Source organism: Heteronotia binoei, chromosome 8 (genome assembly GCF_032191835.1).
Source record: "Heteronotia binoei isolate CCM8104 ecotype False Entrance Well chromosome 8, APGP_CSIRO_Hbin_v1, whole genome shotgun sequence".
Classification (NCBI taxonomy): domain Eukaryota; kingdom Metazoa; phylum Chordata; class Lepidosauria; order Squamata; family Gekkonidae; genus Heteronotia; species Heteronotia binoei.
The window spans coordinates 104,348,766-104,372,481 of record NC_083230.1 but is presented as its reverse complement, the minus strand read 5'-3'; the positions used below and the strand labels follow the sequence as shown (position 1 = coordinate 104,372,481).

The following is a 23,716-nucleotide window of genomic DNA, read 5'->3' as shown; positions in this document are numbered from 1 at the left end:
AGAAGAGCTCAGAAATGCTCTTCGTGTTTTGCAGCTGTGACTTTGAACAGGTTTCTTGCATAGCTGTTACTCCTTCTGACTGCTGAAATAACAAGTTGAAGACATCTCAGAATCACTAAAAGAGTTTGAGAGAGTCTGGAATCTTCTAGACCAGGGGTGGCCAAACTGTGGCTCAGGAGCCACACGTGGCTCTTTTGCACATGTTGTGTGGCTCTCGAAGCTCCCATCACCCCATCAGCCAGCTTGGAGAATGCATTTGTTTCTTTAAATCATTTATCCAAGCCAAGCCAGCCAGTGGCTTGGTGAATGCATTTAAAGTTGAAGTTGCTTTCTTTCCACCTCTCTCTCCCTCCCCCATCTATTTGTCTTCCTTCCTTCCTGTCTTGCAGCTCTCAATCATTTGACATTCCTGACCTGTGGCTCTCAAACATCTTACATTTATTCTATGCGGCTCTTATGTTAAGCTAGTTTGGCCACTCCTGTTCTAGACCAAGGCACTGTGTTGGTACCACTCTCATACCTGCATCAGCAGCATCAGGAGAATGCTGTTTCAGAGCACTGAGGAAAGTGAAGACATACCTGTGTAGCTGCAGGATGCAGAATCACCTTGAACATCTTCTCCTGTATGCCCACAAGAAGCATGTGCGTGTGTGTGTGTGTGTGAAACTGGCCAAATCTCTTTTGAACACCATGGTGAAACAATTCTCCACTACATCTGCTGAATGCACAGCCATCTTTGGCCAACAAAATATTCATGGTTTATTATTATTAAGTATAATAAAAATTCATATGATATCAGTGTTATAAATAGGGCAATGCTAACATTTCCTGTACAGTACTATTTTTTACAAAAAGATAGCTAAATTGTAAAAAACTGTCTATATTTACAGATTCTGTCTGAAGTTTCAATAATAAAAGCTTGCAGCTTTCTATAAAAGAACTTACTTGAATTCTTCCTTTTTTTCTCTGAAGCAAATAATATGATATAGCTGAAGTATGCAATGAATGCTGAATTATCCATAAGAATTATGTAATTTTTAATTTGATCGGTTCCTGATTCTTAGGGTTTTTTATTTATTTGTGGAAAATCATGTTAAGTATATTGAATAAATATGCAAATATACAAACTCCTGCAAAGGAGTTAAAGTTCATGATGCTCCAAATGGCCACCTTAAGCTCCCCTCCCCCCTTACAACATTTTTGGGATTCCCAGATCTCCCTGCCCCTTTTGGCCCTCTAAACAGATCCCGAGTGCAATCTTAATGGGACCAGGACCTCACACATACCAGTACTTACTGCTGGACTGGATGGGAGTTTGTAGATGCCAGAAACAGCATGTGCTACACCCAGGGCTTTTTTTTGGTAGCAGGAACTCTTTTGCATATTAGGCCACACCCCCTGATGTAGCCAATCCTCCAAGAGCTTACAGGGCTGTTAGTACAGGGCCTACTGTAAGCTCCAGAAGGATTGGCTACATCAGGGAGGTGTGTGGCCTAATATGCAATTAGGCCTGCTACAAAAAAAGCCCTGGCTACACCTATCTGCATTTGCAGTTCCTCATTCAAGAGCTGATATGTAGCTTCAACATACATATCTTTAGTTGCATCAGGGCAAACCTCCAATACATGAGAAGCGATTTATTCATGTTTACAATCTCATGCTATTTTGAATGTATTATTAATATATAAGGTAATTTATATACTCAGTGAGACCTGAAACTATTCATTCTATGTTAGTTTCCAACACATTTCAGGAAGCTCTAAATGCTGAGGCACTAATTAGCATCGTTCATATATACAGCATTTATTTGACTAGCATACATTTACAGACTATAATCTCACAATTTCAAGTGCCAAACTAATTATAATGGAAAGCCAAATGCTTCAATCTGTTTATGCTAATGACTTCTTGCAGTATTACATATTGATTAGGTTATGAACGATTCACGTTCTATACAGAGAGAGAGCTCTATTCTAAATTGAATTTCAGAAGGCGTTATAGAAATATAGAATATAGACATAGGATTTCTTATTTTACAGAATGAATGTTAATAATTCTACTCATTAGATAGTGGCAATAAGGCCACAGTACTGGAGATCACAGCTTTGGAAGAAATGAAGTTTTCAACCTTGTTGGCAGGCATTACTCTCAGGGGTTTTTTTAAAAACAGGAACACACAGACACACAATTCTGGCTGACTTGGTATGTCCTAATATGCAAATACATTCCTGCTGGGGTGTTTCTACAAAAAATGATATTGAGGGTGTGGCCTAATATGCAAATGAGTTCCAGCTGGGCTTTTTCTACCCCAAAACCCCAGCCCTGATCGCTCTCTCAGTCACTCTATGGACTGGATTTTAACTTCCACAAAATGAAGGAGTTCTTGGAAGTGGATTTTCCTCACCCCCTCTTTCTCCCCAGCAACTCCCTGCATTCCCTTCAAAGCAGCTGCTGAAGACTGAAGGGGCTTCCTGAACAACATACTATGTGACATGAGGCTGCAACAGACTGGGGTAATCAGGTTTAACCTTCTCACCCCCCATTGCAAGAGCCAGAAACTTTTTGAGCTGCGCTGTTTTTCACTAATAAGATGGCTGTGGGACTTGGTTTTTGTTTTTAGAGGGTTCAAAACATGGATTGAAGAAATGCCTTTTGGGGACATATACATGTGGTTCTGCAAGGACCTGAAAGAACTTCAGACAGACAATCTTATCTATAGCCGACAGAAGCATGAAGCTGCTAAAGACAGCTATCAATATCCTTAGCGTTCCTTAGACCAAGATTTTATGGAGCTGAAAGACACACTCAAAAGTTTAAATGTGACCAGGTATCTGAATGCGTGATGGGCAAAGTACAACAGGAAGTAAGACAACTGGAGCACTTATTTCATTGGTCATCAGCATCTCATTAAAGAATTTTAGCCAACTGTTTTCATCCCCTAGTAAATTCATAAACACTTGGCCTTCTCCTTAAGGGCATTATATTAATAGCATGGCAAGAAGTATAACAGAAATAACACTTGACTGTTGTACCAATGTAGATTTTGATGTCTATACAGAATAACGAGTGGTGAAAAAGCAGATGTGGTTGGTATAAAAATTTGCTCAAATTCCATTGTTCAGGGAAGCAGAAAGATCCTTTGAAGCCACAGTGGAAAGATCACTTAAGGAACATTTAACATTAGGAATCATTTAAAGAATTACTGAAATAAAACTGCAAGTATCACAATGCCATTATTGTCCCTATCATATTTCTATTTTAGAATACTGTCAGGTCAGCTCTTTTAATAAAGGTACCATGTGTATGAAGGAGAGGAAACCACATGATAGAGGTGTTGTAAATAACGACCCGTGAGAGAAGATTATTTCCTGACAATTTACTAGAATTTAGACTCGGACACAAAGAACTACTTCTTCATAGAGTGGATAATTATCTGAGGAATTTATTCCTGAAAAATGTGATGACAGCATCTGCTCTATAATGCTTCAAAAGAGGATTAAATGAATTCATAGAAGATAGTCCCATGATCACTACATATGGAACCCCCATGTTTATTCCTAGGGAACAATTATCAGGGCATGGTTGTTTCCATGATACCTCATTTGTGAGCCTTATAGACAGGGGTGGAATTCTAGTAGGACCTCCTTCGCATATTAGGCCACACACCCCTGATGCAGCCAATCCTCCAAGAGCTTAAAAGGCTCTTTTTTGTAAGCTCTTGGAAGATTGGCTACATAAGGAGGGTGTGACCTAATATGCAAAGGAGCTCCTGCTAGAATTCCACCCCTGCTTCTAGGAGTATGCTACTGTTAGAAAAAGAATGCTCAGCTAAGTAGACTGGTTTGATCTGGAAAAGCACTTCTTATGTCCTTACACAGAAGAGCCAATTGCGATATTTCAGGAGTTTCCTTGGCGAGAGAAACATCCTTAGATATATAGGAAATAGAATTCATCTTCTAATGTCCTAGATTCCCTAGAAAGAGGTCTTGTGCAATCACTATCTAGTAGTAATAAGACCAGCATTGTTTTATATTTTGATCAGATTCAAATTCAGTGTGTGTTAATGTACAATTCCTAGTGAGAAAAAAATAATTTACTGGAGGGTAGTTTTTATTTGACAACTGTCACAAAACATTTAATTCTTGTTCTGTGTATTTTGACTTCCTATCTAATTAGGAAGCAATTTAGGGCCAACCTAGAGACATTACAAGGCAGATAGGGGTAGCAATTCCCTCTTTTAAAAAAATTAATGAAAAGCAATAATTCATGGCTGTGAGTTTGATCAGAGGAATGGAAGACAAAGTGGCTGAAAACATTTTTCCTCAGGCTGTTTTTTTTTGGGGGGGGGGGCGTTGCTCAGAGTTGCATCTTCTGGCTGCTTTTCATCTTTTCCATCACTGGCATAAAAGAAACTGGCAGACTATTTTTCAATGAGAAAAACAGCTGGAGGGGAAACGGTTAAATAGTCCCCCCCTACCATGCTACCAATCAAACGTAAAGCCTTTCAGAGCTGTTTTCATTTAAAAGGAAAAGGCTGAGAATCTATTACAAACATCTGCTGTTGTGGTAAGAGGTCTGTGACTGTGTGACTGACCTCCTGACTTTTTTGGGGGGGGGGGTTGCTTTTTTTTTTTTTTACCCATTTGCTGCAGGCTAAGGAGGTTGTAAACTTGACTGCATCAGCAATTTTTAAAGAGTGAGTGCTTTACACCTTTCCCTGTAGGATATTCTTTAATGTTCGGAATCCCTCTTCTCAACTTCTTTCCCATCCATAGGAGGGAAATGTAAAAATATGTGTGGACTTCTACACCTTGGTAGATTTTTCACCTTCATGGGTAGAAAGCTAGAGAGAGAGAGAGAGAGAGCAGGAAAGCGTTAAGCATCTCCCAGTCCAATGCCACCGCAGTAGCCTGTTCCTGCCTTTCTGTGGATGTTGTGATCTCTCTCTCTCTCTCTTGCTGTCATGTTGCAGCTGACTCATGGTGACTTGCCTTTGCTTAGAGACCCCGGTATTCCTTGGAGGTCTCCCATTCAAATACTAACCAGGTCTCATCATATTTAGCTTCAGAGATCTGACAAGATCAGGCGAGCTGGGCTATCCAGGTCAGGGCATGATCTATACTGGGACTGGTTAATCAAGAACCTTATTTATATGTATCAGTGTACAAACTGGTTCATTATGATGAGTGACCAAGCATCTTTGTTTTGCTCTATAAGCATAAGGGAAGGCTGTTTTGGTGCTGTTTCCCCTCTCTTGTGGGTTGGAGGGTCTGTAGGTAGGGCAGCCTGAAGCAGAATGTTAGAACAAAGTAGGGATGCCAATCTCCAGGTGGAACCTGGGGATCCCCAGGAATTCCAGGTCACCTCTGTACTACAGAAATCAGTCCCCTGGAGAAACTGGATGCTTCAGAGTTTGGACCCTATGGCATTGTACCCCATTGAGGTCCTTGTCCTCCCCATACTCCATCCTCAAATCTCTAAGAGTTTGCCAGCCTGGATCTGGCAACCCTCCCCCCCATCCCCTGTTGCTGGGTAGGGGAGACTTGGCAACCCTAGAACAAAGATTTTTAGTTTACACAAAATTATTTTCCATGATCCTGAGGAAAACAATAACCTCATATCCACGGAAAGATCCATTCAGCAGCTAGTCCATTAAGGCCTATGTAAACACGGAGATGTGAATGGAGGAGTACACCCAGATGTCCATCTAAATGTACATCAGTTAGGCATGCACTGCAGTGGGCTGTTTCTCTCCATAAGAAGATCCCTTGCTTGTTCTAACAAACAGGGTCTAAGTGACTGATTCCACAAGGTGTTTAACACAGGAAGGCAAATTTCACCCAATATAAGTGGTCTTGTTTTCCTATTAAAGTGAAATAGCAGTTAATTAGTTTTATGGCACAAGTTATCGCAGCTAGGAACACTGAAGCAGTGGGAGCGAAACTTCAGCTTTTAACACACACTATAAATGTCTAAGCTGCCGCTGCCAACCAGTTGGCCCTGGTAGGGAGGCGATATAAAGAATGCACATCTGTATTGCACCCTGTCCCCTCCCTATTTCAACAGCCATTCTGTTGGCATGCAACTAATATTATAATGGGCACATACGTACCACATAGTTATCAGCTAACAATCATGTTCTTTTAGTTTCTTTATGGTTGTAATGATTTTAGTATCATACTATATTTTCTCCCTCATAGTGCGTTTTTGTTGTTGTTCAAAGCTCAGGAGAACCTGACCTACAAGCTAGTTAAACTGCAGTGTTTAAAATTACAAATCATTTTAAGGGCATGCCTAATCAGTGAAAACCCAAGCATGCCAGATGAACTGCATCGTTGCTCGAAAATTACTCCCCCTCTTCTGAACCACCTACCCCATATAATCTGTACCAGAGCTTTTTTTGAGCAGGAACGCACAGGAACACAGCTCTGGCTGGCTCAATGCCAGGGGGTGTGGCCTAATATGCAAATGAGTTCCCACTGGGCTCTTTATAGAGAAAAGCCCCGTGTAAAAACAACAGTGACATCAGGGGGTGTGGCATAATATGCAAATAAGTTCCTGCTGGGCTTTTTCTACCAAAAAAGCCCTAATCCATACCATTTATTAGAAATTGTTATGTCATCATCTAGAATAAAATAAATTTTAAAAATGCTGTTTGTGAAAAGAGCATGCATGAGTAATTTCCACAAAATTATAATTTCACTTTTATGTATGTTTATAATCAGTGGCATGGGATTAGAGGGGTTTGTGGCTGCATATTGCTACTCGTTAGTTTTAGTTAACACAGATTGTAGGAAGGGGTCTGCAGGAAAGTCAGCATCATTCACTGTACCTGATTCTAAAAAAATTAATTTCTTGCAGTTGCCTGTATCTCATAGACTACTACTATGGGAATGCTGAATTGTGATTTTAAAAAAAGAAAAGAATGAAAAGCTGTCTGTCACAACACTGTTTCCCTTCTCCGATCTTTATCATGTTCCTATCCTTATCACACCAGGGACATTGTTGTAAATGAGATACTAAGTAACACTTTTCCATTTTTAGCCCTACAAGAAAAGAAAAACAAAAGAAAATAAAACAAAACAAAACCAGAAAAGGAAAGGAAACATCGTCATTTTTGAGCCATGTTATAATCATATTGTATGCCTAAAAGCTGCAGTCTTTTAAGTTTGCATTTCATGTTATATTTTCAGACGATATGGATGCACTGCTCAAGAGTTGCATCTGTTTCCAAAGACTAAAACTGAAATATTAGAGACAGTGTTCTTTCCTACAGAATTGATCCTAGCAGAAACTATAGACTTTGCAGTTTACATTTTATTGTGTCTTCAGATATAGGCCTTTGGCTTTTGAGGTCACAGGAATATCCAATATACATAGTATTTCTCCCACAGAGAAAACATGAATTCTTAAACCAAATGAGAGATTGTGTATGTTTAAGCTTACATGTATGCAAAATTAGAACAACTTCCTGATTGGAACTGACAAATTTAAAAATAAACTAAATTTAGGCTAGTTTTATAGCTATGTGGCACATTAAGGATCAATTCACACTTTCGTTTTTGGTATTTCACATTTTGATGCCATCTCCAGTTGATTTTTCCCCTTCATTTAACGTTGCCAAACATTATTCTTCCTGTGATCTGCATATTCAGGATCAGCTACCATGGTGTACTCTACAAAGTTATGGCACTGAATTAGAAAAACCTGGATTCATCCCTATTCAGATGTGTAGATCATTGAGTGATCTTGAGCTGCTCATTCTCTCAGCTGAATCTATCTCAGATTCTGCTTTCTGAGAGAATTTATTCTCTCAACCGAAGCTATCTCGAATCTATCTAATATAATGAGGGCACGGATTCATGTATAACATGTTGAGTTTCTCGGAGAAGTGTTGAATACAAATGGAGTAAAAATTTCAGAACTTCTAATGTCAGAGGGAATTCAGAAGAAATTTTCATTACATAACAATGACAGAAAAGAGCCACCTCATGATGACCGTAAGAATCATGTCTGTTAGTTTGAGAATAGCAGCATAAAGGAAAACAAGATTCTAACATGGAAGGTTTTCCCACTCACTAAAAATGATTTGATTAAATGGTTTGCCAAACCCTTTGTTCAAAAGTCTGTTTAAAGATTGCTATTTTTTGTAACAAAGGTTAGTTCCAGTGATTTATCATCTTTTCATAATTATTGTCAGAGCTGTGTATACTCGTTCCTTAAAAAAATCATTTGTCCAACAAAAACTGAATTCTGTGACCTGTATAAATTGTATAAATTAAGCAAGTTCACATATTTTCTTATGTTTCATAACTGAATCTTCTTCTGGTAGCCTTGGAGACAGGCAAAGAGTTACATAGGTGCTGAAATCCTACTCAGATCCCCTTGGTACTTCACCAAGCATTGTCCACATACTGTCAAGCTTTTATTTATTTACTTTATTTATAGTCTGCTTTTTTGCTGAGGCTCAAAGTGGTTTGCAGGACAATGTTAAGCCTTGAGGGCTGGAAATGTGCTCTTAAAAAAATAAAAGCTTAAATTCTTGGGATACTGAATTCGGCACAACACCAGTCAGTCCCTGTGCATAAGCAGTTCATTTGGAGAATACACACAGCTCCGATCATTGGTTAAATCATACGATGAGTAAGTTCTCCATAAATAACTCTCCCAATAAAACCTCCAAAACGATGCAAAAATTAACATGCACACACAAACACAAATATAGATAAATATCAGAATACATAAAACGGTTAAGATGGGCAACACTGAGGGTGGGATAAAACAGGATGTCAGAAGAAGCTGCTATGCTTCCCGTGCCCTTTGCCAGCTATCAATTGGAAGACTTTGCTGTCCACACACAAGTCTTGCACAACTGGGAAGAAACCTGCTTCCCCCCTCATTCTGAATGTTGCCTGTGGAACACTGATATTCTAAAGAAATCACAAGTCTGTAGAAAACAAAGTTTTGTTTCCAATATCAGCAGAATAGCAAAGGGCTGGAAAGTTTAAATGATAAGACAGAGAGGGACACAGGTGCAGAGAGACTCACACAGCAACACAGAAGGATGTAGAGTGAAGCAAAGGTGAAGGCTATGTGTATGCCGTCCTTCCACCAATCTTTGTTCTATTATAAGGTTGAACTTATTTTAGATCATCATCCTCAAACCACTGATATAAGACTGAAGCTCCAGGACAGAATTGCTAGGCAAACAATCTTGCATAAGTGAGTCAAGTATCACACCCCCGAGAAGCATAAACGTGTTTCAAAATCAGTTTATGCCTAGCACCTCAACTACATATCCATTTTGATGAAAATATGTCCTGATGAGTCCAACAGAAGAACTTACTTCCAAGTAAATCTCCTTTGAACTGTAACCTCAACCCCACTCAACAGAGGTGCCAGAATCACTGAGATTTTGAAAACCGTATGCAGCATCTTCCAGTCCTCTCTTGCCATTTTGCCCTGCCCCTGTAGGGACCGGAATCACAGATCTCTGCTTTCAGACATATTTGATTGCTGCTGAAAATTGGCAATGTAGAGGTTTGGCTGGACTAGGAGGACAAAAGTTGGGAATGGAGAAAGGGTAAATAGGGTTAAAGTGAAGGTGTGCCATTGCGGATTAAAGGGAGATTGGGATATCTGAGACAATACAAACAGAGGCATGCCATTCATATGGAGCCTACTGGAGTTAATATTTAGACTTTTTTTTTTTAAAGAGAGAAAGCTTCTTTGCCTGGCTCAACACCAAATGACTTTTAGTGAGAACAAACGTAAAAAATCACCAAGGCCTGCAGATAGGTTCTAAAAGGTATGCTGTCTCTCAGTTCTAACTGATTAATGCCTCAGAGCCTTCTGAGATCAAAATTCCCATAAGTTCTTCCTTGGGACATATGTGATTAAATGAAGACCTGAGCCATCCATAGGCAGAGCTGTCTCTTGGAAATGACTCCATGGTTGTGTGGCAGCTGTTACAATCAAGGAGATTAACTTTAGGAAGCTGCAGTTTTACCTGTGGGAAGCCCAGATAAAAAACTACATGTTCCCAAGGGTTAGGGATGGTTTAGGGTACATGCCACAGAGAAAATTTTTCAATTCTGAAGGCCCTTGGAGTCATATGACCCCAACCAGCCTGATGATAGGTCATAAGATTCTGATAATTTGAACATCAAACCCAGTGTTTTGGATGCATAGCAGGAAATTTGATTTCCTCAGTATCAGACACAGAGCAAGTGGATGTTACTGGATTTTTTCTTGAGGAGGGTACAAAGCAGGTCTACTTGTGAGATAAGTCTGAATAATCACATCTGGAGCCTGGGGTACCATTACATCGGCATATATCCCGCTTCTCTATAGTATTGCCAGTAATTATCCAGGTACTTTATTCATACAGAGCATGACATTAATTCTCTCTGGCTTCTTTTACAGCACAGATGGTTGCATCCTAAATTATGTCTTCCAAATAATTCACTGAAACTTTAGAACTGAATATACGATATTCCTTCATCTCTTTCAGTGTACACAGGCACACTCAGACATTCAGTCACTTCCATGGTAAAACATGGACAAATGCTTATGACCCAGGCATTCCTGCCTAGGAGAGAAGCCCTGGAAAGACCTTATGTGCTCACAGCCATTGACACATGAGAAAGACCACTTTCAAGCTCCTTGATCAGAACACAGAACATAGACAAACATTGCTAGCCATGCACAGGCAGGCGAAAGAAACTCCACTTGCCTTTAATACCACATATAATAAAAATGCTTTTATAATCACTGACACCCACACCTGTGTGCAAATAGGGACACACAGTCCTCTCCACATCTCTGTATATCTTCATCTTGGTTGATGAAGAGCAGAGCACCTCTCCTGTTCACAGTTCCTGATTTGCCACACATATCCCACCAAGTAAATGTGTAACCCTGTAACATTGAAATGTGTAGCAAATGACGATTCAGATGCCACAGATACTGACAAAGAAAAGGATAACAGGCGCAAGGCCCAATAACAGTTGGAGGGCTATTGGCTGGTTTCTTTGATGGAATACTTGGGAGGGGGGCAGGTATAGTCTGTTAGGAACATTATCAGAGGCTGACAGCTTGCCTGCCTTTCCCCATTATTGTACACGTAAAGGTACAGCGCACATCGAACTATAATCTCTCTAGAAAACAGTAATGAGAGCTTTCCATCACCACCCAGAAGGTGTGGTGATTTATCACCATGCATAAGCAAGAAGTAAGATCAATTACCCATAAATATGGAAAATCAGTTGTTCTCATCTAAGCCTCTGTTACAAAAATCTCCTCTTTCAGTTCTGACAAATTTTTCTCTCAGATGTTACATTCAAAAGATCAAAGGTACACATCTCTAAGTCCTTTAGATGGGAATGGTATAGGACTAAGTATCTTGCATCTTTGTTCGTGTAGGAATTCTAGCAGGAGCTCCTTTGCATATTAGGCCACACCCCCTGATGTAGCCAATCCTCCAAGAGTTTACAAGGCTCTTTTTTGTAAGCTCCTGGAGGATTGGCTACATCAGGGGGTGTGGCCTAATATGCAAAGGAGCTATACTTATAGGACTAAGTATCTTGCATCTTTGTTCGTGTAGGTATTCAGAAATTCAGAAAAAGAAGTAGGGATCTGTTCCTTATTTTACCAGTAATTATTCTGAGAAAATCAGAGACTGAAAAGAAACCAATTAAGGTTTTCAGTTTATAGTCAGTCTTTACATGTTCCAACATTATACTCACAATTACTAGTGAAATAAAGTCTGTCTTTTGAGGCTTTACAGTCTAAGGTTGCCAAGTCCAGTTCAAGAAATATCAGGGGACTTTGGGGGTGGAGCCAGGAGACTTTGGGGGTGGAGCCAGGAGCAAGGTTGTGACAAGCATAATTGAACAAAGGGAGTTCTGGCCATCCCATTTAAAGGGACTGCACAGCTTTTAAACGCCTTCCCTCCACTGGAAATAATGAAGGATAGGGGCACCTTCTTCTTATAGAATTGAACCCCCTGGTCCAATATTTTTGAAACTTAGGGGGGGTGTTCTAAGGAGAGGCACTGGATACTATATGGAAATTATGGTGCCTCTACCTCCAAAAACAGCCCCCCCCAGAGCCCCAGATACTCACAGATCTATTTCCCATTATATTCCATGGGAATTGGTCTTCATAGCGAATAATGAAACGCCTAGCAGACATTCCCCCCCCCCCCGCTTTCAAATGACCCTGAAGCGGGGGGAGGGCCTCCAAACCGGAGGATCCCCTTCCCCCACCTGGGGATTGGTAACCCTGCTTTACACATTTTGGGGCTTTAAGCATCACACATTTATGAAACCATGGGATTATCTGTACTGGGTTCATGCAGAGTGGAAAACTGGTCATTGATGGCTGCATCCCCCCTTCCCCGCAACCAATATGCTGTTCAGTGGCAAAGAGGAAGAGTGTTGTGACAATCTGCAGAGAAGCATATCCTTTGGCTCGGCCTAGAAATGGTCTGTTTGCAGAAGTGCCCTAGCTGTGAGCACACAGGTAGGCCAATAAAAGCCTCCCATAAAATATGCTTCAAAGAAGGCTACAGAGCCTTTCAGATTTCATTTCAGGGAAGTCAGGACTGAAGGCAGAGCAGCAGCAACATTTGAAATATTCATTTCAAATCAACATCTGTAACTGGGACTAGTTTTTTCCTTACAGATTGCTTTGATGTTGACCGCTCATCTGTCTGTCAGCCTATTCCGTGTTACCAGAATTCAAAACAGTAAACAGGCATGAAACTGATTCTGTAGATTTAAAAATCTGAAGAACTGGCTGCATGTAATCAGATGCAGGAAAGTAAAGTGAAACCAGCAAACCAACAGCAAAACTTTAATTAATTTGAAGTGAGGGAAATGTAAGAACAAGTCTAGCTAGTGCTAAGGAGTCTAACAGATTGTGTACCACTCAGAGGCGGAATTCTAGCAGGAGCTCCTTTGCATATTAGGCCACACCCCCTGATGTAGCCAATCCTCCAAGAGTTTACAAGGCTCTTTTTTGTAAGCTCCTGGAGGATTGGCTACATCAGGGGGTGTGGTCTAATATGCAAAGGAGCTAGAGTTCCATCCCTTGGTACCACTGCTAATAAATATGGGATAGGCTTGAAAACCAGCCGGCTCAAAAGGGAACATGGCAGAAATGACGCCATGGCTTCTTATCAAAAAAATCCCAGTGCCAGACATTTAAACTGAAATGATGTTTGATGTGCCCAGCCCTTGATGTGAGACTTATATCACTTTAGTGTTGAATGGTGCAGCTGAAAGGACACACCTGGCAGTGATTTCTACACTTGACTAAAGATACCTACGTCTCGAAAGTGGCACAGCATAACTTAGTGCAGGATTAGTTCTTACACAATGCGAGGGCTTCAGTGGGAGCTTGTGTGAGTATGGGTTCATTAAGAAGGTAGGCGTAGGAGTAGTCCCATGTGTTCACACCTTTGTAGTGCCATGCACAGGGTAACAAGGCCATGCCAATAATTATGCACATGCATGAGTCATGCAACAGACACATGCATCCCCGATTCTACTGCAAGCAGAGATACATGCCAAGATACTTAGGCACTTGGGTGTATGCATCCACACACAAGCTCAGTTACGCTTTTAAGGCTTGTGCACACATTATCTACCCCCAAGAGATGTCACCTTTCCCATGAAGTTCCCCCCAGTGGATTCTCACTTACCTCTAATGAATTAGCTCTAGGCACTGCTTAGAGCTAGCCTGCCGCTACCTAGAGGTAAACAAAGCAGTTACCCTCTTGGCACAGCAACCAAGGGGTAAAAGTTAATGTGTGCACAAGCCCTAAGAGATATATCTCCACTCAGATATATAGAGACATGTGTGCCTGGGTACATGGGCTCATATTCCCTGAGACATCCTGAAAGTACAAGTGAGAGAAATGTACTAAAATCACATCCACATCCATCACAAACCAACAATCCACGCATGGACAAATTCACACAGCGAACTGAGATCTAAACATATGTGGTTGTGATAATAAACACATTCATTCGTTCGTTCGTTCGTCCGTCTGTCCGTCCATTCATTCATTCATTCATTCATTCATTCATTCATTCTCTTTCTCTCTCTCTCTCTCTCTCTCTCACACACACACACACACACACCTATTAGTCGGATTTTCTATCACAATTTTACCCTGCAGTCTGCAGTCTGAAAGCATTCTGAGCTTAAAACGAACACACATTATACACTTCTTACAGTAACTGGAACCCTTTGTATGTTCCGAAGGAAAACAAGTTGGATTTCTTTGAGCTTTTGCAAACAGCTTTCTAAAACACTGATTTCCTCTTCAAACACTTCCTTTGTACTGTCCCGGTCTAATATACTCAGCACTGCACAATATCTCCCTATAATGGAAAGTGAGTCTTGCTGCTAGGGACAGCCCAATGAGATCCAGCTGCTTGCTACCCTTAAACGACAGCTATCTCATGAAAGCCAGTGTGATGGTTAGAATTTCAGACTAGGATCCAAGAGGCTGTTCAATAGACTCTGCTTTGAATACTTTGAAGGAGACTGGCTTCAGCACCAAAAAAGGGCAGTCCACACAGCCCCCCAAAATGTTTACTAAAAAGGTTACCTATCGGCTCTGCTTCAGAATCAGATTGAAGCATCAAAAGGTATAATTAACACTCTTTGCACATTCAGCAATGAAACTGTTGTTGTTTGAAAACGGAAGGGGGGGGTGTTGCATTCTCTGAGAATTTACACATAAAGCCGAGTTATCAGTGCCCTCCCACATATATCATCAGGAAGCTTTGTTTGCATTTTATTTTATTTTCCAAAAAGATTGTCGGCATTATTAGTTTTCTAATGGCGGAAGATCCTTTATAGCATTTATTTCTCACCTCTCCTGTAAGGAGAACAGGGCAATCTGCCGTCTAAGTACTGGCCAGTCTTGTTTTACTTCATGGATGGATTAGACCAGTACCTTCAGACTATTCTCTGGACTCCTTCTTTGGTGGATTATCAATATATATCATTCTCAATATGATCCTATCGGTAAATACGTAAATCTGGGGATTGGGGACATGGACAGGCAAGGATTATCTTTCTGCAAACCTAAGAACAGCCCAAGGTTTGCAGGAAAATCTGAAATTTTAAAGCACATGTACACTCCCCAGCCAGTAATAGAAGCAGTGCTTATAGCTTTAAGAAAGTAATGTCCTCAGTGGCTGTGCTGGGCAACCCTACAGTGTTGCCAGCAGGTTCCAGCCTTGGTTTCTGTCAGTAAAAGGAAGGTGGAGGGCAGGGCTTTTTTTTTGGTAGCAGGAACTCCTTTGCATATTAGGCCACACCCTTCTTTCATAGCCAATCCTGCATGAGCTTACAGGGCTCTTAGTACAGGGCCTACCATAAGCTCTAGGACAGAGGTAGGGAACATTGGCTCTCCAGATATTTTTTGCCTACAACTCCCATCAGCCCCAGCCAGCATGGCCAATGGCTGGGGCTGATGGGAGTTGTAGGCAAAAAACATCTGGAGAGCCAACGTTCCCTACCCCTGCTCTAGGAGGATTGGCTACATCAGGGGTGTGTGGCCTAATATGCAAAGGAGCTCCTGCTACAAAAGAAAGCCCTAGTGGAGGGGCAGAGACCTTTCCAGGATCGTTTTGGCCTTTGAAGGAGAACTCATCAGAGCAAGGCTTGGAAGCAACTGTGAGGTGACCTGCATGGCTCGCTGAGATCTAGCTGCTTGCTACCCTTAAACAACAGCTACCCCATGAAAGCCAGTGTGGTTAGAATTTCAGACTAGGTTCCAAGGGGCTGGGGTTTGAAGCCCCACTTTGCTGTGGAAGTTCACAGGGTGATGTTGTGTCAGTTATGCATTCTCAGCCTCACAGGATTGCAGTGAAGATAAAATAGAGGAGAGGAGAATGATGTAAGCTGCTTTGGGTGAGGTCCCCATTGTGCAGAAAGGTGGGATATAAATAAAATAATAAATATAGCTGAAAATGGGTTGCAGATAAAGGTAGGCTGGTGACAAGCAAAAAAGAAAGCAGAGAAAGGTGAGGACACAGGCATTGCCAGAAGGAGAGAAAGGGGAAATAGTGAGGGGAGAGGATACAGGGGGGAATGAGGTGCCTCTGAGAGTCCTCACTGGTTCTTACCATACAATTGAGCCTGTGTGGCAGCTGGCACAATGCAACCAGGCCATCAGTTTCTCAAGTAGAAGCTGCCAGGGGAAGAAAAGGTGTGAACGCTAAAGATGGGAACAGATGGAGGTGGGTTGGCTAGTGAGTGAGGAAAGGAGGAAGCAGGAAAAGGGGAGAGACTATGGGGGCATTCAAGGAAAGGAAAGAGGAAACAGTGGTGAATAGAACAATGAGATGACCCTTGCAACACCTTGCAGAACAATGAGATGACCCTTACAACACCTTGCTAGTTAGTATATCTAACTCTCAAATGGCTCCATCTGTGGATATTTAAATCTAGAAATTGGGGCCATGAACAGACTAGATATCTTTCTATAGACCTAAGCACAGTCCCAGGTTTGGAGAAAAATCTGAAATTTTAAAAAGGGGGGTTAACCCCTCCAAATGATAAAAATGGTGTCTGTAGCTTTAAGAAACAGATGCCCTCAATGGCTGTTGCTAGGCAACCACAGCAGTATTGCCACCCTTCAAGCTGTGGTTTCTGTCTGTAAAAGATGGGGGGAGGGCCCTTTCCAGGGATGTTTTGGCCTTTAGGGAAAGAGTCATATGGGCCAGGTGGCGGCAACTGCCAGGGACCTGCTGCCACAAGTATGACTCACCCAGTGCTGGCTGATGGCTACTGTTCAACAGTAAGCCACCCCACAAAAGCCAATGTGGTGCAGTGGTTAGATTTTCAAGTTAGCATCTGGGAGATCTATGTTCAAATCTCTACTATGCTGTGGAAGCTCACTGGGTGACTTTGGGCCAGTCAAGCGCTCTCACTGTAAAATATCTTACAAAGTTTTTGTGAGGATAAAATTGAAGAGTGGAGAAGGATGTAACCTGTTTTGGATCTCCACTGTGAACAAAGCCAGGATATAAATGAAAAATAAATAAATATAGTTGAAGACGAGGGCGGCAGATAAAAGGTAGGCTGTGGTTGGTAGGTAGAAGGAGAGAAGGATGCAAGGAATAGAGAGATGTGGGGGCTGCCAGTAGGAGGAAAGAGGAAATAGTGTGAGGAGGGAGAAATAGGAGAAAGTGAGGTGCCTCCTGCAGGTTCCCCATTGCTAACTGTGCCCAGGCCAATGTAAGGCACCATGGAGCTGGGCCTGTCCCAGCACTCAAAATCATATGAAATTTTCCCAGGGAGAGGCCGTCAGGGAACAGGGAAGGAGAAAAGTGTGGGGATGGGATAAGGGGAGAAGTAAGGTTCCCCTGCAAATCCTTGCAGGTTTCCCACTGTCCAACTGAGCCTGGCTCAGCCAGAACTGCACAACTGGACCAGAGTTCAACTGAGAAGAGGTTGTAGGGTTCTCAGCCTCCCACCGGGGGGGGGTTCCCTGATTTTGGGGCCTCCAACCCGCTACCACGGAACCGCACCCTGAAGAGCACTGGCATGCCGCAATGTGCCCAGTGAGATGACATCACCCGGAAGTGACATTATCATGCTGGATGCATCATGGAGGGGGGGAAACACTCTAGCATTTTTTGGGGGGGGGGGGGGACTCTAAGACCTGGCAACCCTAAGAGGTTGTCATGGCAAGGAAAAGCTGAAGACCAGAATGGGGACAGATAAAAGTAGTTGGCTGGTTAGTCAAAAGGAGAGAAGGAAGCTGGAAAAGTATGCTTTGTGATCTGCGTTTTTTTGTAGGACTGCAGCACTCTTTATATTTCTCAAATTCAGATGTAGGGTTAGTTCCAGACTAAATTTTTCAATGGCAGAATGGAACTTTCCCGTTTTCTCCCTCCTGGGGGATAGAGTAAAGTTGCCAAGTCCAATTCAATAAACATCTGAAGAAGAAGAAGAATTGCACATTTATACCCTGCCCTTCTCTCTGAATCAGAGACTCGGAGCGGCTTACAATCTCCTAAATCTTCTCCCCCCACAACAGACACCCTGTGAGGTGGGTGGGGCTGAGAGGGCTCTCACAGCAGCTGCCCTTTCAAGGACAACCTCTGCCAGAGCTATGGCTGACCCAAGGCCATTCCAGCAGGTGCAAGTGGAGGAGTGGGGAATCAAACCCGCTTCTTCCAGATAAGAGTCCACGCACTTAACCATACACCAAACTGGCTCTCGGGGACTTTTGGGTGTGGAGCCAAGAGACATTGGGGGTGGAGCCAGGAGCAAGGGTGTGACAAGCATAACTGAACTCCAAAGGGAGTTCTGGCCATCACATTTAAAGCGACCACACACATTTTCAATGCCTTTCCTGCATTTGAAATAATGAAGGATAGGGACACCTTCTTTTGGGGCTCATAGAATTGGTCCAATCTTTTTGAAACTTGAAGGGTCTTTTGAGGAGAGGCATTCAATGCTATGCTGCAAATTGGTGCATTTACCTTAAAAAACAGCTCCCCCCAGAGCCCCAGATACCCCAGGATCAATTCTCCATTATACCCTATGAGAATCGATCTCCATAGAGAATAACGGAGTGCCCAGCAGTCATCCCCCCTTGCTTTCTGATGACCCTGAAGCAGGGGGAGGGCCTCCAAACCAGGGGATCCCCTGCCCCCACCTGGGGATTGGCAGCCCTAGGACAGAGGCAGGGCCAGCCCTGCCAACGAGGCAAAGTAGATGATTGCCTCTAGGGTGCTGGCCTTCTGGGGGTGCCAAATTGGGCACCACCCATGTGACTTGATGATGTTATCCGTGCAGGGGGGGGGGTTTCCAGAGGTTAGCCTTGCCTAAGGTGCCAGACAGTCTAGGGCTAGCCCTGGACAGAGGACCCTGATGAATATCATGGGGGAGGGGTTGCAGGAAGAAAAAAGAATGAGCAGAAATCCCCATTTAGTTTGGATCTAGCCATTAGCGTTTAAGGAAACTGAAGATGCTAGTTATTTCAAAAGAAACAGCATCATAGCTTGTGCCTGCTTATTGGTACACCAAAATATCAACCAGATACACAGCTTCCAGTCAGCATTGGAAGGTAACTGGGGACCAGATAGAGGGAGTTGAAGATAGTTTGGAATGATGAGGCTTTATCTTTACCTTTAGCTTTGTATTCAGGGAACAGATGTAATACCATCATGCATGTGGTGTAAGTTTGAAGGGCTTTTTTTGTAGCAGCAACTCTTTTGCATATTAGACCACACACTCCTGATGTAGCCAATCCTCCAAGAGTTTACAGTAGGCCTCATACTAAGCTCTTGGAGGATTGGCAACATCAGGGAGGTGTAGCCTAATATGCAAAGGAGTTCCTGATATAAAAAAGCCCTGCGAGTATGTGTTGTGAGCGCCAATGTAACACCAGTAGCGATGATAAACGAATCTTGAATGACTGGCCTATAGTTTGTATGTTGGTATATTGCTGTTTTATTATATTGTCTTGTTTTTAAGTTGAATTGTTGATTTTAAAATGTTGTTAGTCACCCTGAGCCCGTAAGGGGAGGGCGGGATATAAATTTAATGAAATATTTAATAAATAAATAAATTGTTGTGGCCAGGTTTTCATGTGAAGAAGTAATAGATTATGCTGCTGAACCTAAGGTGAAAGAAACTATCTGAACTTCATGAGGAATCCGTCTTTTAGAATTATGTCTCCATTCACGAAACATGTAGGATTTTCCTTTAGCTACGCCAAGACTCGCTCTTCCTCGATTATAACCTTGTCAGCCAACTTCCCCTGGCCTCAGAATGGACGGCTCCCATTGTAAGCACTTACATTCCAGAATTCATATATCATTTTAGTTCCTCCTCCCCTCCCCTCTAAAGTAACGTTTTGGTCCTCCAAATCTAAAATAAATCCAGCCCGTGACATATAAAGACAGACAGACAGACACAAGTAAACACACAAACACACACACTAGAAGCAACTAAAATAAATATCTTTGCGTTTGCCTATACTTGCCTTGTATTGCTTTGGCAACTAAGCACTTCCCAGGCAAGTTATAATATCTGCATGGCAAAGTTCCAGATGGATTTTACAGAGTGTTCCTGTTCAGAGCATCCATCACCTTCCACATCAAAATAGCTCAAGCCGAAGAGGGGTTCACTCTCATTATGGAACAGACCTGAGTGCTCTTAGTTGCTCCCAATGCAACCTAAAGAGGCCTAGCTGTTACGGATCAGGATGCTGGTGCATGATTCTTGGTGTTGTGCAGGGCTTTTTTTGTAGCAGGAATGCCTTTGCATATTAGGCCATGCCTCCCTAATATAGCCAGTCCCCCAAGAGCTTACAGTAGGCCCTGTAAGCTCTTGGAGGATTGGCTACATCAGGGGTGTGTGGCCTAATATGCAAAGGAGTTCCAGCTACAAAAAAAAGCCCTGGGTGTTGGTATCCAGTTAAAATCTATTTCGCGTAGAGCTTGTGGGGACTTTTCATCCTCCCTCACCTCCCATCTCCTCCTGGTTAGTTGATGCAAAACAAGTCAGCAACACAGGCATACAAGGCAGATTTGATCAGATCTTCAAACGGTGAGCAAAGCAATAAAGCGCCCATAATGGGAAGGGCAAAAGGGGGATGCGTCTGATCAACAAACTGTTTTTGTTTTATCTGGGAAGATGGAACTTTTCCAGTGTGCGGCTACTAATGCCTGTCTACTGGGGTGATGGTTTGCATATCAAATGCCGCAAGCAGCGAGGGTATTTTGCTTTACGAGACAAATCAACATACAGTACCATCCATTCTCTTATTCAACAGGGTTATAAGTGCAAGAGGATTTCAAACAATTCAGAACAAATTCCATCCTTAACTGATTTTCAATTATCAGTGCATCAGATATTGTGCAAAAAAAAATTAAAAAGAAAAAAAATCAAAACCAATTAATTTCTTAGTAACAAATGTTAGGAATTAATAGCAAAGTTTAAAAAGAGAAGATTTAAACATGCCAGATAATAAAAAGACATGTGCAGAAATCTATAGGGACTGTATAGTAGGAGGGTAATCTTTAGAGGAGATTCAGAGAACCATTATTAATGACGTTTGTAAAATTTGTGAGATCTTCTGTGCAGGAAAGAATAGCCCCAGCTAACTTTTTGGATTAGGCTCAATACCAATTGAGAACTCCAAATGCTGGTTTGGTTGGTCTGCCCCAGGATGCTGATGAATTCAGAGGGTTTCTGGTGTTTCTTGGGGACTTCTTGGTGAGCAAAGTCCTGCTATAGTCCTACATGACATGTGGAATGAAGAGCTGACCCGACTGTGGAGACAAGTGCTCTGGACCACACTTTTGCCAAGTTCAGAATGCCCCTTGGTTTACCAGGGAGGTTGGGCAATGAGGTGATTGGGCAAACCATTCGAGCAAAACTCAAAGTGACTGCAACCAAACAAAGATGAGATTACAGTACTATGTCTACTCTATGGTAATGATGGCAGTAAATCGAGCTCACCAGTCAGCTACCACTGCATCTGTGTAATCTGGAAGAACTTTTCTGGGTTGTGAGAAAGCTCTTATCTTGGATCTCCAAGGATGCAGAACCATAAATGTACAGGCCCCACTGTTTCTTTTGTGAGGCATTTTGCAGATTAATTTGCAGACACAATTGCTCACATCTGCCACAACTTAGATATCATGGTTTGCTCAGTTCAATCTCAGGATGCCATTGGAGTGCAGTCTGGTCCTAGCTGTATGGATGGTTTTCAGATGGTGAAGTGTGATGAAGTGGATGGCCCACAATGTCTACTGCCGATCCTGGCTGTTGGTGTCAAGGCATATAGGGCTGGTCAAGTGCACCTGGGAGGTAATAAACATATCTTTGCTGGAGAGTATAATACTGACTGCTTTGAAAGATGAAATAATATCTCTCCTTGGACCCCAGTGAACTAAATAACGATTGACTGGTTGCTAGCATGCCATTCTTGGGCAAGGTGCTCAACAGGGGTGGAATTCTAGCAGGAGCTCATTTGCATATTAGGCCTTGATGTAGCCAATCCTCCAAGAGCTTACAAGGCTCTTTTTTGTAAGCTCTTGGAGGATTGGCTGCATCAGAGGTGTGTGGCCTAATATGCAGAAGAGCTCCTGCTGGAATTCCACCCCTGGTGCTCAAGAAGGTAGAGGCTGTGCAGCTTTAGGAAGAGGTGGAGCAGGTGCATTAGTTAGACCCATCACAATCTAGATTCAGGTCTGGGTTTAGGATGGAAATTGGTGACCCTGACCAACAATCAGGGCTTTTTTTTTTTTTTTTTTTTTTTAGCAGGAACGCACAGGAACAATTCCGGCTGGCTTGGCCTAATATGCAAATGAGTTCCTGTTGGGCTTTTTCTACCAAAAAAGCCCTGCCAACAATTGTCACACAAATGACACTCAGCTCTATTTCTCCTTAACAGCTGAGATGAGTGGGACTGGGGAAGTATTGAATAGGTGCCTGGAGACGGTTAACAGGATGGATGAGGGTCAATAAACTAAATCTCATTCCTAACAAGACTGGATTGCTGCTGGTCAATGACGAAGCTGATCAAGGACTGAGCAATCAAGCCTGTTCTTCAGGGGGTTGCCCTTGTCCTGAAGAAGCAGGTTGGCACTTTGGAAGTGCTGCTGGATCCTGGTCTGTGGTTGGAGGCTCAGGTCTTCTCCATGGTATGAATTGTGTTTTATCAACTTCAGGTGATACATCAGCTTCAAAAGTTTCTTGAGAAGTGTGATCAGGCCATAGTGATCCATGGTTCTTTCCTATAAGGCCCAAATGGTTTGAAGTCAGGGCCTCTGAAGAAGTGCTTCCTCAGCCTGTCAGCTGAGACCACCTCCCAAGACCTGGTGCCTGTGACCCTGACTACAGCTGTAAGGGAGGTGGTGACCAGAGACAGGGTTTTTCCAGCACCAGACCCAAACATTACTTTTTTATCCAGGCCTTTCACTAAGAGATGTATCTTCTTAATTATTCTTATAATCTGCTTCTAGTTTTAAGGCAATTAAGACAATCAAGCTGCTAAATGTTTTATGCAGTGGGCTTTTATGTGATTTATACTTCTAGTTCTTATTGGCTGGATTTTAATGTATAATTTTAATGTAACTGTATGCTTATATGGTTTTAATGTATTTTGTGAGCTGACTTGAGCATGTCTCTAAAGAGACAGTATATAAATGTTTTAAATAAATAAATGAACAAGTAAAATATTTTAACGGGTCCTAATAATAAGGAATTACATGGCTGTAGTTTTGGGAATATTTTCCTATATGTCAACACGGCCACCTATAAGCTCTGAGCTATAAACTCAGGAGCAGAACTGGGAAATAAAGCTTTATAAAGAGCAGTTGGAGAGGATGTAGAACCAGTGGTTGACACTGTCACCTTTCACTGGTACATGAATGCCTCTTATAAAGAGAAAGGGGAATGTCCCATCAGCCCCCTCTCCCCCGCTATCCCTTACAATTCCTCAGTATGGTGAAAGCTGACAAGAGCAATCAAGTGTTGGATGGTGTTCATTAGGAAGTGAATTGGATATTAGGTCCATATGCATTTTGGATAGCTTTTTTTTTTTTGCAGTACTGGTTTTTTAAAGTGAGAGGAAGGTTAATGGAGCAATAAATTATATCAGTCGATATGATATATTAAAAGCATAGAACATAGGCAGATTTTTGAGATTTTGGGTGTCTATGTT

At 42.2% G+C, this 23,716-nt stretch overlaps 1 protein-coding gene across 1 annotated transcript in view; it reads right to left on the bottom strand.

Moving 5' to 3' along the window:
- LOC132575754 (voltage-dependent L-type calcium channel subunit alpha-1C-like) overlaps nt 1-23,716 on the bottom strand; it is a 621,373-nt gene that overhangs the window by 60,390 nt on the left and 537,267 nt on the right. The window lies entirely within an intron of this gene.